The sequence below is a fragment of the Equus asinus genome, chromosome 2 (genome assembly GCF_041296235.1).
Source record: "Equus asinus isolate D_3611 breed Donkey chromosome 2, EquAss-T2T_v2, whole genome shotgun sequence".
NCBI classification, from domain to species: domain Eukaryota; kingdom Metazoa; phylum Chordata; class Mammalia; order Perissodactyla; family Equidae; genus Equus; species Equus asinus.
The window spans coordinates 34069393-34085641 of NC_091791.1; the positions used below are offsets into that span (position 1 = coordinate 34069393).

The following is a 16249-nucleotide window of genomic DNA, read 5'->3' on the forward strand; positions in this document are numbered from 1 at the left end:
TACTCATCTGTTTACCCTGCCTCCTCCTTACTGCCTCTGATTCTGATCTTTCCCTGGATTTTCTGGGAAAAGTCACTAAGAGAGAGCTTCTTTCATCTGCACATATGATGATGAATTCTGATACAAGAGACATTCTCTTTCATCATTTGTCAGGATCATGAATTCCATCTTTTTGAAAATCTGACATCTTTCATGAACACTATTAAAGCAAGGCCAACTCTGAAGAAGTGAGAGTTATTTTTCAGTTGGTTATTTAACTGAAAATTTAGAAGTTTATCAATACTATGGTGACTATCTGTTTAATGCACCTGTAGGCCAAAGTCCTCTAAAGATAAGACAATATTTATTCAAAGTTCAAAGACTTAGTGAAGTTTTGTAATCAGCTTGCATGTGGCATTTATAAAATCTGTGGATTCCAAGCTTTCCATTGCATTTATGCAAAGCACATCGATGGATCCCTTCATAGTCCTGGTGATTTGTCTTTCTTGTTTGATTCTTCTTTTTCTGTGGAATCAAAGCTATGTGAAAGGGAAGCTGCCACCTGGCCCCACTCCTCTGCCAAATGTTGGAAACATTTTACAGATAAATACCAAGAACATCAGCAAATCTCTAAGCAAGGTAAGTATGATTAATTTTCTTCCAACTGCTCCAAAAAAGTAAAGAAGACAGCTTTATATCTAAGTATTATATGGTCCCAGGTACCATGTTTTAAAGAGGTGGTTTTAAAGGGAAATGTCCACTGGAAACCCAGACATGATTTTTAAAAGTATCCAGCTAGAAGGCTGCCAGATGGAATGAGATCTATGAAATGGTTGTTGCCATTGCCAAAAGTAAGAATTCCCTGTCCGTATTGTGACCTGGGTTCCTTTCCCAGTAATTATTCCTTGGTGAACTTAATGCTAATGAAACAGCTTTCAATTAAAGAAATCTACTAATTCTCAGAGTCACAACACTAAAATTGTTCTAAAAACACATGTTGATTTGAAATTGAGGAAACAAGTAAAGGTTCAAGAAATTTCACAGTTTCCATTATAATTGCTCCATGAATGAGTGAAGAACTGCTCTACTCCTAGCCGTTTTTATAGCAATGGCTCTCTAACTCTTGAAGGAATTATCTAAACTCTATCTTCCCTGAGACAGCTAGTTACCAGAGCACTGTCCCTGGAAGATCCTTCCTGTGGTTTGGGCTTGGCAGTTGAAGAGATTATATCAGCATCCCAGCTCATCCTCTTGTTAACACAGAGCCTTGGGTAGTTTTAAAATCTCTTTGAGCTTTAATTCATATTTCTTAAAAATGTGAATAATAATAATTTTGCATAGGTTTCTTGAGTATACAATATACTCAACAAGTTATCGAATCCCTACTTTGAGATAATGACCCTAGGGTCTAAGGCTCTCTGTGTAATAGAGATTGGCAAGAGGCACAACCAAAGTCTCAGAGGAGGTTTTGTTGGGGCTTATGCTTAAGCACAAGAGAGACAGCACAGGGAAGAGGCTTTCTGGCTGGCTCTCTGACAGGAGCTATCCTGAGTCTTTCAGGGGTGAGGGGAGAAGACTGGTGTCATGATTCTCTGCCTCCAGAGACATTCTTCTTCCCTCTTTCTCGTGGCTTCTGCTGCACATGCCCCCTTGGGGTTTCAGTCCCTGCACCTGCCCAGTAGGTCTAACAAGGTGGAGCTGCTCACTATTGCTACCGCAGGAAGGTCATATAGCTCTCTTCTCGATGCGCTGTACATATGTACATGCAGGAGTCAGGGTTGACTGCTTGGGCAAAGTTTTGCCCTTGGAAAGTAGCTTATCTCGACTCCAGAAATAGCTGGGCTGGGAGGTGCCAGATCTGGTGGCAAAGAGTGAGAGGCAGAGTGCCATCATTATTCTGTCTCATCCCCCTCCTGAGAAGTTTTACTCTCCTTCTTCTTTTTTTATTTTTGAGGAAGCTTATTCCTGAGCTAACATCCACTGCCAATTCTCTTCTTTTTTCTTGAGGAAGATTGTCCCTGAGCTAACATCGGTGCCCATTATCCTCTACTTTATATGTGAGATTCCTGCCACAGCATGGCTTGATAAGTGGTGCGTAGCCATGTTCCCAGGATCTGAACCAGTGAACCCCGGGCCATGGAAGCAGTATTTTCAAACTTAACCACTGTACCACCAGGCCGGCCCCAGTCTCTCTTTATCTCTAGGGTAACGAGACTGGTGGTCTTGTCTTCTGGAGCTACTTCTTGCTGAGTAGGGGCATCAGTTGTTCCATCTCCTTGGAGCAGTCTCTTAGTCAGTTGTAGATGCAGGTGGGATTCCAAAGTTAGGCCTATATTGTGTAAGCAAGAACCAGATATTTAATAAGAAAACAGGTTAATAGTTGTAGAAAATTATAGACCCGTTTCTGAGCCCAGAGAGCAGCCAGTCAAAGGGTTTCTAGACGTCAGGCTTGAAGAATCTTTTTCTGTTTGAAATGTCTCTGATGATGTCATCAGGTATTCAGGTATCTTTCTGAGTGGCTTACACAGGAACAGACATGAATCTCTCTTAAGTTTATAACAAATTGTCTAGGTTCCATTTGCAAGTCCTCAGGAAAAAGGGGAGGATCAGTTCTCAGTTATTCCAATTGAAGATGATGGAGAAAATTGAAAACATTATTTTGGAGATTTGTTGCCAGATATTTCAGGAGACTAGAACTCAGGATCCTGTCCAGTTAATAGATACAAAACAACAATCTCAAGGACGATTATCAGAAATAGAGACTAATTTCCAAGGATGTATTATAGTTTCTACTGCAACATAATTTTTCTCTCTAAAATCACCCTCATTTTTACCAAAGATAGCCAATTAAGACTCATTGGTTGGCCAAACTGGTTTAGTTTCAATCAAACTGGCCCTATTATTTACATAAGTTCAGCAAAAATAACAATTGATTATATAGGCTCTTTGAAATCTGCTTTGCTTCAACTTTTTATAAGGAATCTCAGATTGAACTTTAAAAGCCTCTGGAGGCCAGGAAAACCAAGCCAATGTCTTGTCATCAGAGTCTGCCTCCTATACCTATACGTTTGGGTGGATTACTCTCTTTTCTTGAGGTACTCCCCAATATCCTTAGAATTCTTGTACCTGGCAGTAAGTAACCTTGTTTACTCATGCGGTAATGTTTCTGGGAATCCTGTGAGCAAGATACCAGGCCAATGTTTCCAGGTGTTTCTTTTCCATAAGGTCAACCTTTATTCCTCAAAAACTATTTTGTCATTTCTGAGTCTGCATGTTTCTCTCATATATGATGTTACATTCAAAGCTTTGGTAATATAGGCAACGTTTCCAATTGGGCCCTGTTTTAAGGAGAAGAGATTCTTTTTGAACTTACGCAAATAAGTGTATTGGCATGAAAACAATACTCATTCATTAAAAGATTCCAAATTCTGGAGGGATCTGGTAGGGAGAAAAAAGATAAATATTTCAAATCTGCTTACAAAGCTATAATTTTACCAAATTGCTATAAGTCATAATTAGCTTTAGGAAAAGAGAAGATTTCCTTAAATCCTTAGAAAACAAAAAGTCAGAAAATCATCACTATTTCAAACAGAAATTCATAGAAATTATAACCATCTTCACCAATTACTTCAATCCTGTGTAATTGATTCTTCATTTTAATCTTCTGTTGGCAGTTTTATGAAGTCATCAGTTTCTTTGTTAGAGTTCTGTCGTTTCTTACCCAGTTCAGTTTTATGATCTGAAAGTTTATGAGAAGCCTATATTCTATAGTAAGTGTCACATACCTTTCCACGCATCTCTCTGAAGATGAAAAATATTGGGAAAGCTTCAGAGTAAAACAGCAACAAAAGACCCAAAAGGGCAATTGACAAAGAAACTTGGCTATTTCTGTGAAACGCAACACTTCAAGAAGATAATGGAAATATGGGTGACAAGCAGGACAGATCAGAATTTTAGGAATGTTTATAACTCTTTTTAAAACCGCAACATATCAATAACATTTACTTACATAATATTGTAGGTCCTTATGAAGCAATGCTCAGTTATCCTTTTAACCATGGTGACAATTAAAGATTTTCAGACCATTGCCGAAATTTAAATAGCAGTAACAAAAACCTTAGCACCTGTGATTAACGACATGATAAAAGCAATACAGGAAATTAATTTTGATAAAACCTAAAATCCCTACCCTTCTGGTGGGTTACTCAAAGACAAAAATCTTTCAAAATCTGTTTATCAAGAGAAGACTAAAAGTTCAAGAAAATTATCCTTTTAAGAGAGAGAAAATCAAATTATAATTTTGTGCCAGGTTACTTTTGACATTAAAACTCATTCACTTAACTAGATTTACTTCAATCTTAACCAACTTGACCATGCATAAAGCCCTTTTTAGGGTTCCTCATCCAAAAACCTTGTATGACTTTCTTTTCACATTTAGAATTTGTCCCAGGCCTTCTTTTATCCCTTCTATTACCTTAGGCCAAATTTATCTTTCTTAACAAAACAAACAAGAATATTTCCACTCTTTTTACCTTCTTCATTGAAAACATACCTCTTACTTTCCTTGAATACAAAGATGTTTTTCTTATTAGTTTTTAATAGCTTTAAGCACATATATCAATTAGAAATCTTAACCCTGATAGATCTTGGTTTTCAGTGAAAACTAAGAAGTAGGCAACTATGAACTATCTTTTACATTAGCATTCCAAACACTTCTCATAATTTCTAGAAACATGTTACTTCCCAGTCCAAGCTTTTCATAAAATACAAGACTTTTACTAACAGACCCAAAGATCTTTTTTTTTTAAGATTTTATTTTTTCCTTTTTCTCCCCAAAGTCCCCCAGTACATAGTTGTATATTCTTCGTTGTGGGTCCTTCTAGTTGTGGCATGTGGGGCGCTGCCTCAGCGTGGTCTGATGAGCAGTGCCATGTCCGTGCCCAGGATTCGAACCAACGAAACACTGGGCCGCCTGCAGTGGAGCGCGCGAACTTAACCGCTCGGCCACAGGGCCAGCCCCCCAAAGATCTTTTAATGTCTTTGTAAGAAGAAATAAAAGTAGATAAACTTGGATATGTTTAGTGATAATGTTTCAGTACTTTATATTATGTGAAAAACGACCCAGATACTCACTGAATTTTTATCATTTAGTTTCACCTAGCAAAACTTCAAATTTTCAAGTTCAAGAAATTTTGGAAGTTATATTAAATATACATGCCTTAACACATAAAAAGTTCACCCAATACTTTTATCTTTTTCACATCTATTTAGTTTACTCTTTCCCAATACTTATTTAGTTTGCCTACAAAACATCATGAGATGTTAGTCAAAATTAGCTATCATTTTAAGTTATTTTTGCTAACCTGTTTCATAATAGAGATAACATCAGCTTATTTGACCAATAAATGTACGATAAAGGCTTCATGTCTGCAACATATTCAATGCTGATGACTCAGAAGACATGTTCATTTTAATCAAACTAACAATCTTAAATAAGCTTTCAGTTACAGAGATTAATTTATATCATGTTAACATGAAAGACATTTGTGTTAATTTCTAATACATTTGGAAATAATGTATATAAGTGATTAAGCCAGTTGAATAGAGCTCTTCAGAAATTATACCTTCTGGAGGTAAAATATCACATGTATAATATTTTAACATATAGACACATATGGCATACATATTGGCAGACACACCCAGAGACTCCACAGCTCTTGTTTTCAAATTACTGTCATGAATCAGGTAGAGTAATACAGGGCTCCCTAGTTATGAATTTGAATTTTGTTTTAAGCCTTTTTACTAGTATTTGTGGAGAAGACACTCAAGTTGCTAGATTTTTGGTGAGGGTGCTCTTATGGCCAATTTTCCTTTCTTTTTCCTTTTTTTCCCTTCAGTCCTAGGAATTAGTGATGGGCTAGATAGTCCCCAGAGGGCTTGCAATCTCTTTGAGATGAGGGAAATGGGTGGAACCTGAATTCTGTCTGTCTCTAGAGAAACAGTGGCTCCTAATTTGCTTAATAAGTCTCTACCTACCAAAGGAATAGGGCATTCTGGGACATAGAGGATTGAGTAGGTGATGGTAGTTGACCTGGCAGTGCAAGTAACAGGGAAAGGAAATAGTCTTACCTTTGGCCGTCTGTCTGTCCTGGTTACCATGCAGTCACGATTGGAGATGGGGCCTACAGGCTGGGTCAGGACAGAGTAGGTGGCTCTGCTGTCCACAAAGAACTCAATCATCCCATCTGCTACATCAAGAGTGACCCGAGTTTCTACTAGAGTCGTGGTGATGGAGCAAGTCAATGTCGGAGCCAGGAGGGCTTTTCCCACTCGTCAATCCTTGAGGGCTTGCCTCTTGTTTGAGAGGCTGGTAAGGAGGGGAGGTTGCCCAAGGTTGTCCCGTGGTCGCCGTGCTTGAAGATGATCAGGATATTCCTTTTCCCAGTGTCTCTACCTCCTGCAGTGTGCACATTGGTTCCACCCTAGGCTTGATCTCTCCTTTCAATTGTCCAGTCTTCTGGGCCTCCTGGGGTCACCCTGAGGTGGTGGATGAATCAAAGCAGCCAAAAGTAGTGTGTTTTTAGCCATCTCCTTCTTTATTATCCTCCTCTCCCCTGTCCCTATTGTTATAGAGCTTGAAGGCCTCCTCCATCAAGGTGAACAGTGGGGTCTGGGGTCCTGCCTCCAGGTTTTGTAACTTCCTTCTAAAGTTTGGGATGGAATGAATAATGAAGTGCATGGAAAGCAAAGCTCTTCCCTCTGCCAACTCTGGGTCAGTGTTAGTATATTTTCTAAAAGCCTCCGTCATACAACTCAGGAAAACTGCTGCGTCTCCTGTCTTTCTAGAGTAACTTCCCTCACGTTGTCATAATTTACAGGCTTTATTATACACTTTTCATCCCTCCTGGTGGGCAGGTAACATAGTGTCCCATCCTAGCCCTGACAACAGCATCTTCATGATCCCAACAGGTTTCTTGCCCAGGGACCACATCCTCACTGCCCAACAAACATTGTGGCAGGGGCTTGTGGCCATTAAACTGTCAGCATATTCTCTATCCTTCCTTAGTCTGTGGTCCTTCTCTTCTGAGGTACAACAGTGGGCCAGAATGACAGTAATGTCCCACAAGGTTAGTGAGAATGCCAAAGTCAGTCTAACAAATTAGTCCCAGAATTTTTCTGGATCTTCTGAAAATCTACAAAATTTTATTTGCACAGCCCCATATTCTCTATGGAGAAAAGAACATGCACCTTGGTAATTCCCTCATTCCCATCTGCCACTTCCCAGAGAGGAAAACAACTGTGAACTGTGTGTGAGGCAAAGGAGGTTGCCAGCTTGGCACCTGATGGTAACCCCATTGGAGACAATGCTGGGGGCACCATTCCCTCTGGGGCTTGGCTGGGATAAGGTGGGGGCCCCGGGGCAGAGGGAGATATGGGGGTTGGGCTGCACTGGTGTAATTTAGCTGGGGCCTGAAAAAGGGAGTCTGTTAGCAAGTCTGGTTCAGATTCCTTGGGACTGAGGTCTAGAAATGGAGGCCACACACATCCAGCAAGAATCTCTTAGCTTTGGATCTTGGTATAGTTTCATAATGGTCTTCACATAGGGGATCTCCTCCCATATCCCTTACCCTTTCAAAACAGGTTGAACTGAGGGATGGTATTGTAGCTGAGGGAACCATTTTCAGGCCAAAGTTCTTGCTGCCTCAGCAAAAGAATATCAGTTTTTTCTTTTTAATCCTATCTAATTTGACTTGGTATAAATTAGAAATGATACATCCCAAGGGAGAGTCCTTTGGGACCCCAGAAATTTCATTTCCCATGTTTAGGTCATTGATAAATCTATGTCCTATCAGCAGGGATGCTGGGGCTGGATGTAAATCTTGGGACCAAGCATCTATATGAATATAAGTCCATTCTCAATCCCAAATGGCCTGTACATAGAGACAACAGAGGAAAGAAAGGCAGACAAGGGCAGAGATGGGAAGCAGACTCAAGGACCCCTGGGACTGAACCTCCATAGTCCTTCTGATTTCCTCTACCTCACACCAAGTCCAGGTCTTACTTACATCAAGACTGAATTCCTTCTCAACTGAGAAACAAGAGACAAGGTGTTTTACAAGTCAAGGAGTGAGAAGACTGGCATTTCAGGCTGTAGAGGGCGGGAATTTGGTTATTATTCAACCATCGTTCACATGGGCAGCAATGGGATCCTTATGGTCTACAGGAGTTGACAGAAAGGTGACAGAAGCAATGAGAAAATTTTTCTCCCTCAGTGTGCGAGCATAAGATAGAAAAATACAGGGGAGTATCAAATAAAGTGACAAGACATTCATTGGCCAGAGTACCAAGGAAGAGTTCCTATCCCAGAATACTGAGGTCAGTGTAACCCATCCACCACCTGAGTACCAAGGTCAATGGAGAGGTGCAAGCTGTCCACCACCTGAAAGGCCACCAAGTCTACAAAGGGCCAATGGGGAGATGCAACTGGCCTATGGTGCACTGGGTTGATCAGGCCGAGGGAGCCCTCCTTTTCAATCAATCACTCAGATGTCTATTCAGGTGGCTCAGGCTCAGTTGCTCACTACTGCCACCCCAGGAAGGTCGTATAGTGGTCATCTCCAGGCTATGCACACATGCAGGAGTTGGGGTCGACTGCTTGGAAGAAGTTTTGCTGTTGGAAGGTAGCTTACCTTGACTCCAAAAACAGCTAGGCTGGGAGGTGCCAGATCTGGTGGGGAAGGGTGAGGGGTAGAGTCCCTCCCTATTCTGCCTCTTTCGCATTAGGCACTATACTAGATGCTGCAGAGTTTCGATGGTGATTGAGAAAAAAGACCTTAGTATTATGGAATTTCCAGTCTAAAGAGAAGGCACATATTTATGAAACAATCGTGTGAATAAGCATATGATTGCAAACCTTGTAACAGAGACATGGTAGAAAGAGGTTATGTAGCTTGGAGGACTAGGGGAGAGAACAACAGTCAGCAAAGGTTTCTCTGAGGAAATAAGGTCGGAGCTGAGATCTAAAGAACGATATGCTTTAACCAGACAAAATACAGGTAAAAGTAGATTTCAGGTTTTTCAATCTGGAGGAGCATTGCTTCTTAGAATCTCTGAAAGAAGACCGACTTGGTTGTAGCCCTAAGAATAAGTAAAAACATGAGATTGGAGAGGGAAGCAAGAGCCAGAGCATGCAGGTCTTAAAAGGATTTTAAGAAAATTAGTCTTTAGTATAAGATCAATGTGATGCTATTAATGTGCCAAAAAAACTGTCGAGTTAACTTTTGCTTTGTGAAAAGATCAGTCTGATTGCTTTACAAGAATGAATTGTAAGGTGAACGGAAGGACTCAAACATTGGACAAGTCAAAAGAGTATAAGTCCTGCACCATTTCGTATGCTGAAAAAGCTGCCATAACTGAAAGATCCCGTTAGTACAATGGCTTAACAAGACAAGAGCTTATTTTTATCTCACATAATGATATAGAGGTGGGTGCTGGTGGGCTGCCTCTCTTCCGTGAGGTCATTCTGAGACCCAGTTTTTCTCATTCTTGTAGTTTATCATCATTTGCCCCTAAAAGCCCCTAGGCTCTTGTGCTCATTTGTATAGTCACAGTGGGGCCCTCTCCAGGCTGTCATTTCAACCCACCGGTACAGGGAGAAATGGAAGCTGTGCAATTACCTTTTATGCAAGTCTAGGATTAGCACACATCACTTCTCCTAACATCAGTTCATGGAAACGTAGTCACATCACAGCACAGGGAAGCTGGGAAATATCTGTGACTATGTTGCCATATAAAACTTAGAGGTCTCTGATGCTAAAAAGATGTGTATAGTGGTCAATGAGGGATGACTATTAGTCTACACACGGAGGACAATGGAGAATGGATGAACTTCCTTTAAACAGGAGGAGAAACACTTCATTAATAGTAACTATAGGAAAGAAGGAAAATTTGTTGTGAGTGTAAGCTTGGCAAAAAAAACTCAATTAAACAATGCTTAAAACCCATGATATCGCCTGTCACATAGTAGGAGCTGAAGAAAGGATAGCTAGTGACGATGATAAAAATAATAGCAATATTATTAAAATATAATGATAATTACCATTTAATAAATGTGATTTCTTATTAAGTTACTGCTTCTAGGAGTGGAAATCTTTTACAATAGGTGAATGAGTATTAAAAAATCTGTTCGGTAATACTAAAGATATTTCCCTTACTTATCTACATGTTTAGTTTTGAAATTCTCACTATTCTTGCATCTCCTGTTCCTTTCCAGCTAGCAGAAGATTATGGCCCTGTGTTCACTGTGTATTTTGGCATGAAGCCCACAGTGGTCTTGCATGGATATGAAGCAGTGAAGGAAGCCCTGGTTGATCAGAGTGAGGAGTTTTCTGGCAGAGGCAGTATGCCAGTGTTCGACAAAGTCTCCCAGGGATTAGGTATGCTTCCATTTGGCGAATGTGTGTGGATTTGTAAGTTGCAAAGACTCCAACTAGGCTAAAGAATTGAGAAATTGTAAGTATTTTAGAGGAATTAATGAAAGCAACCTAATTTCAAATTTATCTTAGAGGATCATTAATCCATATTTAAAAATATAAAGGTGGCATAATGTCCCTATGAAACATTAAAAGCAATGAAAGCAAACTATCTTCTATGAAAGCAAATTAATCTTCTAAGAATTTGTGACTAAACCATGTTCATTTTAAATTATGGCCAGTTAAGATAATGAAAAAGAGACAGAGAGAAAAGAGAAGGGAGGAAATGATTAAATTAGCTTAGTCTCCAAACATTTTGCTTTCTGGCCTGAGTCATGGTTGCCAAGATACTAATTTAGGAAGTTTGCATACATAGTATGCTTGGAACCAACCTGGGTTTTGAATATTTCCGCTCTTGCCTTCAATCTTCTATTCTTCTAAAAGAGCATAGGAAATATTTGAGTCCTGTACAAAATAGAGCATAAAGCACAAATATGCCCTGAAAGGAGGATCATGGAGAAACACACGGTGAGTATGGTTTGGAATTGATGTTAGGTAAGGCTTTTTCAATTAAGTACTTGAACTATCTTCCATTTGTTGTTGGAGCTGAACTTAAGCTGTCTCACCCTCGGTGTGTCACTGGGTTCCTTCAAAAAGAGATAAAGCCTGAATGGGGTCCTTTCCTCCTCTACGTTGTTCTTTAAGATCTTTCTGGACAATTTTCTTATGAGCATTGTTTTTTCCCCGATCTTGTCTTAGCTCTGGTTGTCTGATATTGAACTTCTTTGCTGTTATGACCACATTTCATGGATGAGATTTAACAAATGGGGGAGAATGTTAAATGAGAGGGGCTGTGGCTGTTTCCTTTCTCTGAGGAATGGATTTTCTTGCACTTCCTTCCAATGCACAAGCGCTTTCTCTTTTCCTTGAGAATTGACTCCTTTTGTTCCTTCTCCTACACTTCCCTTACAATGCATTAAAGTCATTCCTGAAAATTTAACCTATGATTTGTACTCATCATGGTTTAATAGCTGTTTGATTACAGAGCAAGCATATTGCCTCCATGATCTTTGGCATCCTCATCAGTAAAATGGGGACAGAATGCTTGGTTCACAGAGTTATTCTGAGCTTTGCAGGAGCTAATGGATGAAGAGTTTAGTAATATGTAAAACCAAGAGTCCTGACAGTAAGATAGTAGGCTTGATCAAGAGAGGAGGGAGGTGAAGTAGGGATGGATGGAAATTCTTGATGTTGCTTAAGACTCCCTGCTTAAGTGTCATTATTTCCTAAGGTAAAGACTCTCAGCTAGAATTCATGACAATGGAAGTTATCTTTCTCTATTTTTCTGTCATCACAGGAATTGTTTTCAGTAATGGAGAAAGGTGGAAGCAAACCCGGCGTTTCTCCCTCACAGTTTTGCAGAATATGGGGATGGGGAAGAACACTATCGAAGACAGAATTCAAGAGGAAGCCTTGTGTCTGGTGGAAGCATTAAGAAAAACCAATGGTGTGTATTTCTTCGTGTCATTAACAGTAGTAATTTGGATAGGTTAAATGCTATTACAGTTATACTACCGAGAGATATGATGGCTCAAGTACAACAGAAATTTACTTTTGCTTAGATAACAGTAGTGAGAGGTGAAGTGGTTGGCCTAACAGTCTTTTCAGGCACCAGGTTGATAAGGGCTTTGAGATCTTCAACATGTGGCTTCCAGTGTCACCCATGATGCATCTCTCTGCATCTAGTGGAGGAGAAAAGAATGAGGAAAAGAGCAAATAATGCTTTTAATAGGCCAGGCAATGCAGTGGCACACAAGACTTCTTTCACTTTCCCTGAGCTGCAATTCAATCACAGGGCCACAACTGACTGTGAGAGGGGCTGGGAAATGTGGCTATCTGTGTGCACAGGAAGAAGAGGAGAACATGGACTTTAGTAATCAGCTAGTAGTTTTGGCCACGGTATTTTGAAAAAGTAAGCAATTTTTCTAGTAACTTCTTGAGAAAAATTGCAAGTATTTCTTAATATACGTATGGCAGATCATTATGCTGTGCCCCTGAAACTATACAGTCTTGTATATCAATTATATCTCAATAAAATTGAAAAAGAAAGCATTGGTGATTCAGTAGAGGAATTCACACCAAATCCTTGTCATCGTGGGGATGCATTACAGCTTGCCTGGAGGAGAGTGGATGTGAGAGAGGGAGAGAGGGAGCTGCAGTAGTGCAAATCTGCTCAGCGTGTGTGTGTGTATATGCACATGCAGGACTGGCAGGGGGTAGAGGAGAAAGGGGAGGGCAGAAGACTTGGCAGGAAGGAGTAATATCAGAATCATAAGAAATATGTGGTTTTTTAAACCTCAATACTTGAAAATTTTTTGAAGAACATTATTGACTTGGTACTACTGTATTGTGTGTGGTGAATTGCCATTGTGTTCTTTAACTGCTATGTTATTGTCCACATAGTTGATTCGCTTTTTTCTGATATTAATATTAAAAGATGCAATTATTACAAATATTTGCATGATTCTGATTTTTCCTTAGACTAAATTTCTGGGAATGGCAGCAGAGTGTCAATGAACATCGTTTGGACTTTTGATGCATATTACTTAGGAATGGGTGGGAGACCTGGCCGAAGAAGGGATAGGCACATGAGGCTTATTCTGCGTAGTTTGTGTCATAACCTTATGCTTAAACTTAATATATTAAATAAATATTTCCACATGTGTAGCTTTTAAATGTTTATTAAGTGCATTAGTACTGAAGTAGTACAGTATTACGTTATTTTGAATGTACCATCGTTTATTTCACCAGTCTTTTATTTTTTGCCAGATAGACTGTTTTCTGTTCTATGTTGCTAGTAACATAAAAATTTTGTGTACTTGAGTTATATTTCAAGCACAATTTTCTGTTAACTGGTTCAGCTTTTCCCATAGTGAATATGACCTTTTGTCAGCTTCCAGACCTATGATCACCGAGACTCTGCTAGAATACACCTGGCTATGGGGACCCCAAACTCTTGGCCCATTCCATCACTGGATAACTCTAACTGTTGGAAGTTTCTTTCACATGTTGAGCAGAACATTTTTTCTTTGTAATTTTTACTTTTTTGATCCCTTCTATGTGTATTATTTTTTAAATTGTTGTGTTGTGGTTGTCCCCTCACAGAGGAGGATGGTAACACACACACCCCAATTTGATATGAAAAAGTTTATTACTTACAAGATGAATCTTTCTGTGGAGGATAGAGTGGCTCCTAAGCAGATCCAAAAACAGCTAGAAAGATCAATAAAAGGATACTGGCTTGAGGTTTTCATGGTGGTTAGGTGGTGGGGAGGGGATAGGTGTTCCTGTGTGAAGCCAGGGTTTTGTGGTTCAAACTTCCTGCTTGTGCTAAAGGAGGGAGCACTTGAGCTTTCTTATCAGCTTATCTAGATGTGAGTAGAAAAGAAGAAAATGTGGGGCTTAAAAGCTGTCAGCAGCCAAACACCTAAATTTGGAACACATTCTTTGTTACATAGAGAAAGCCTGTTTCCAATATTATAACATATTTCTTTCAAATATCTCTGGATATTTGAATATCTCTGAATGTAACTCTGATTTCTCTCATTATTCTTCTCTTCTGCAAGTAAAATACACCCAACTTTTTTCCACTATGTTTTGGAAAATATGATTTCAAGTTCCCTCAGTCTCCTGATTTTCTTATTATGTTGCTCACTTCCTCCTGGGCATAATGAAGTATCCACGATGAGAGCTAAATTTTACAATTTAAAGTCATTTTTAAATAACCTCCTTATTGTGAATTACCTTGTGGCTCTTATTTGGAGAATGACGTAAATACAAGAATACTTTGGGGAAATTAATAAGGAAATTGCACTGGATTAAACAGCTGTGTTTGGGGAAACACAATGAATTTTATTTTAAGCATTTTGAGTTTATACTGATGATGGCAGGTCCAGGTAGTTCCTATGCTTAAAAAAATCTTAGAAGTCAACCTTTTCAATTATTTAAAACAGTTAGCTTATGATTTACGTGAAAATTGTGTTCTAACTTCTAACTTACGTTGTTTTCAGCATCTCCCTGTGATCCTACTTTACTACTGGGCTGTGCTCCCTGCAATGTGATCTGCTCCGTTGTTTTCCACTGTCGCTTTGAGTACAGTGATGAGAAATTGCTAACCTTGTTAAATTATCTTGATGAAAACATGAAAATTGCAAGCACTGCCTGGATAACGGTAACGTCAAGTTTCTCTTTATGTCAAAATTAATTTTCTAGGTAATCTATTGTTCATGCCTACCTCGTCCATTTGCCCTGTTTCCAAATGGCTAAAGTAATGTTTATCAAACTAGCACTTGTAATCAATTAGTGAGTTATCAAATCAATTTAATGTCTTAAAATGAAATTTAAAGCATGCCATATAGTGATAGAAAGAAAACTATAATATCATCAATCATCCATTATAGCAAGGTATTTTTCTGATAAACTTTTTGATTTTTATATCTAGAGATGAAGAGGGTGGTGATGTAAAATGTATTTCTTACTACAGTACACTGTCAGAGAAAGGTAGTAACCTAATTGTGCAATCACTAACAACTAAAATCCTGTATGGATCACAAGGTTATGATGTGTTCCACCTGGGAAGGATCCTAGAGAACAAATAGCCTATTTCTCATTCCTTTCAAACACGAAACTCTCACCCAGAGATGTTAAGCATATTTTGCAAAGTAGTGTAGCAAAGACATGAAATGAGCTAGACCTAGAAGTTAGATTTCTCAGTTCTCTAGATTGATAGAAGCTACCAGACTGACTAAATTGCTTCAGTGTCTACCAAGGGTTTTAAGTCATGAAGGTGCTGTCTAAAGCAGAGTCAGTAAACTCTAGGATTGGGAATGGCCAGGTGAATATGGGCAATGTGCACATTCCTGAGGATGTAAAATGCCTAAATAAAAGTAGGCTAAGTATTTTGGTATTTCCTTAATCTTTCTGATGTAGTTTCTTCATTATAATGAAAGGATATGAGCCCTGCAAGCTTTTCAGGTGACTCTTTGTAGAAATATGTGTAAGGTAAATGGGATGAACACTGGGTTCTAGCTCTATCATAGTTTAGGGTTTTAGACAGGTTGACTAAGCTTTCTGAGCGTCAGTCTCCTCATTTGGAAAGACGTGGCATGCTGCTGAATTCCTTCAGAGAATTACGGTTATGAAATGCATTTAAATGTTTTTGAAATTGCTTTGTAACTTGTGCATACTGCAAGTATGGCCGTTTTATTAGTTCCTTTTCCTTCAAACTCCAAGTATGTTCTAGTGCAGGAAGCATATTTTATTATTCTTATCTACTCAGCGTATTGCAAACGGTCTGAGATGTAATATGGGCCTGTAAGAGTTTGCCGAGTGAATTAAAAAATAACTCTTTCCTCTTTCCGCTCTACAACGCTCTCCCCTTTTTAATACATTATCTCCCAGGAAGTCATAATGCATTATTTAACAACATTGCTGGCCAACAAAAGTTTATTTTGGAGAAAATAAAAGAACACCAAGAATCCCTGGACCTCAATAACCCTCGAGACTTTATTGACTACTTCCTGATTAAAATGGAAAAGGTATCATGTGACTCTGATTTGCAACTTCATCTTTGTATGAGATGTGACTCCTAGATTAGCTTTGCTCTTCCCAGTGAAATTGGGACTTTAAAGCAAATACTCCTTCCTAAAGAGGTATTAATTCCTTGTGCAATCTATTGCTTGTGAAAACCGTATTGGATGTCTTGAGATATTTCTAAATTCTGTCTGAAAATAACTTAG

General features: G+C 39.1%; 1 pseudogene; it reads left to right on the top strand.

Annotated features, from left to right (window-relative positions):
• The first annotated feature begins 400 nt into the window (after nucleotides 1–400).
• The window catches only part of LOC106842116 (cytochrome P450 2C21-like), a 32710-nt pseudogene continuing 16861 nt past the window's right edge, over nucleotides 401–16249 (top strand).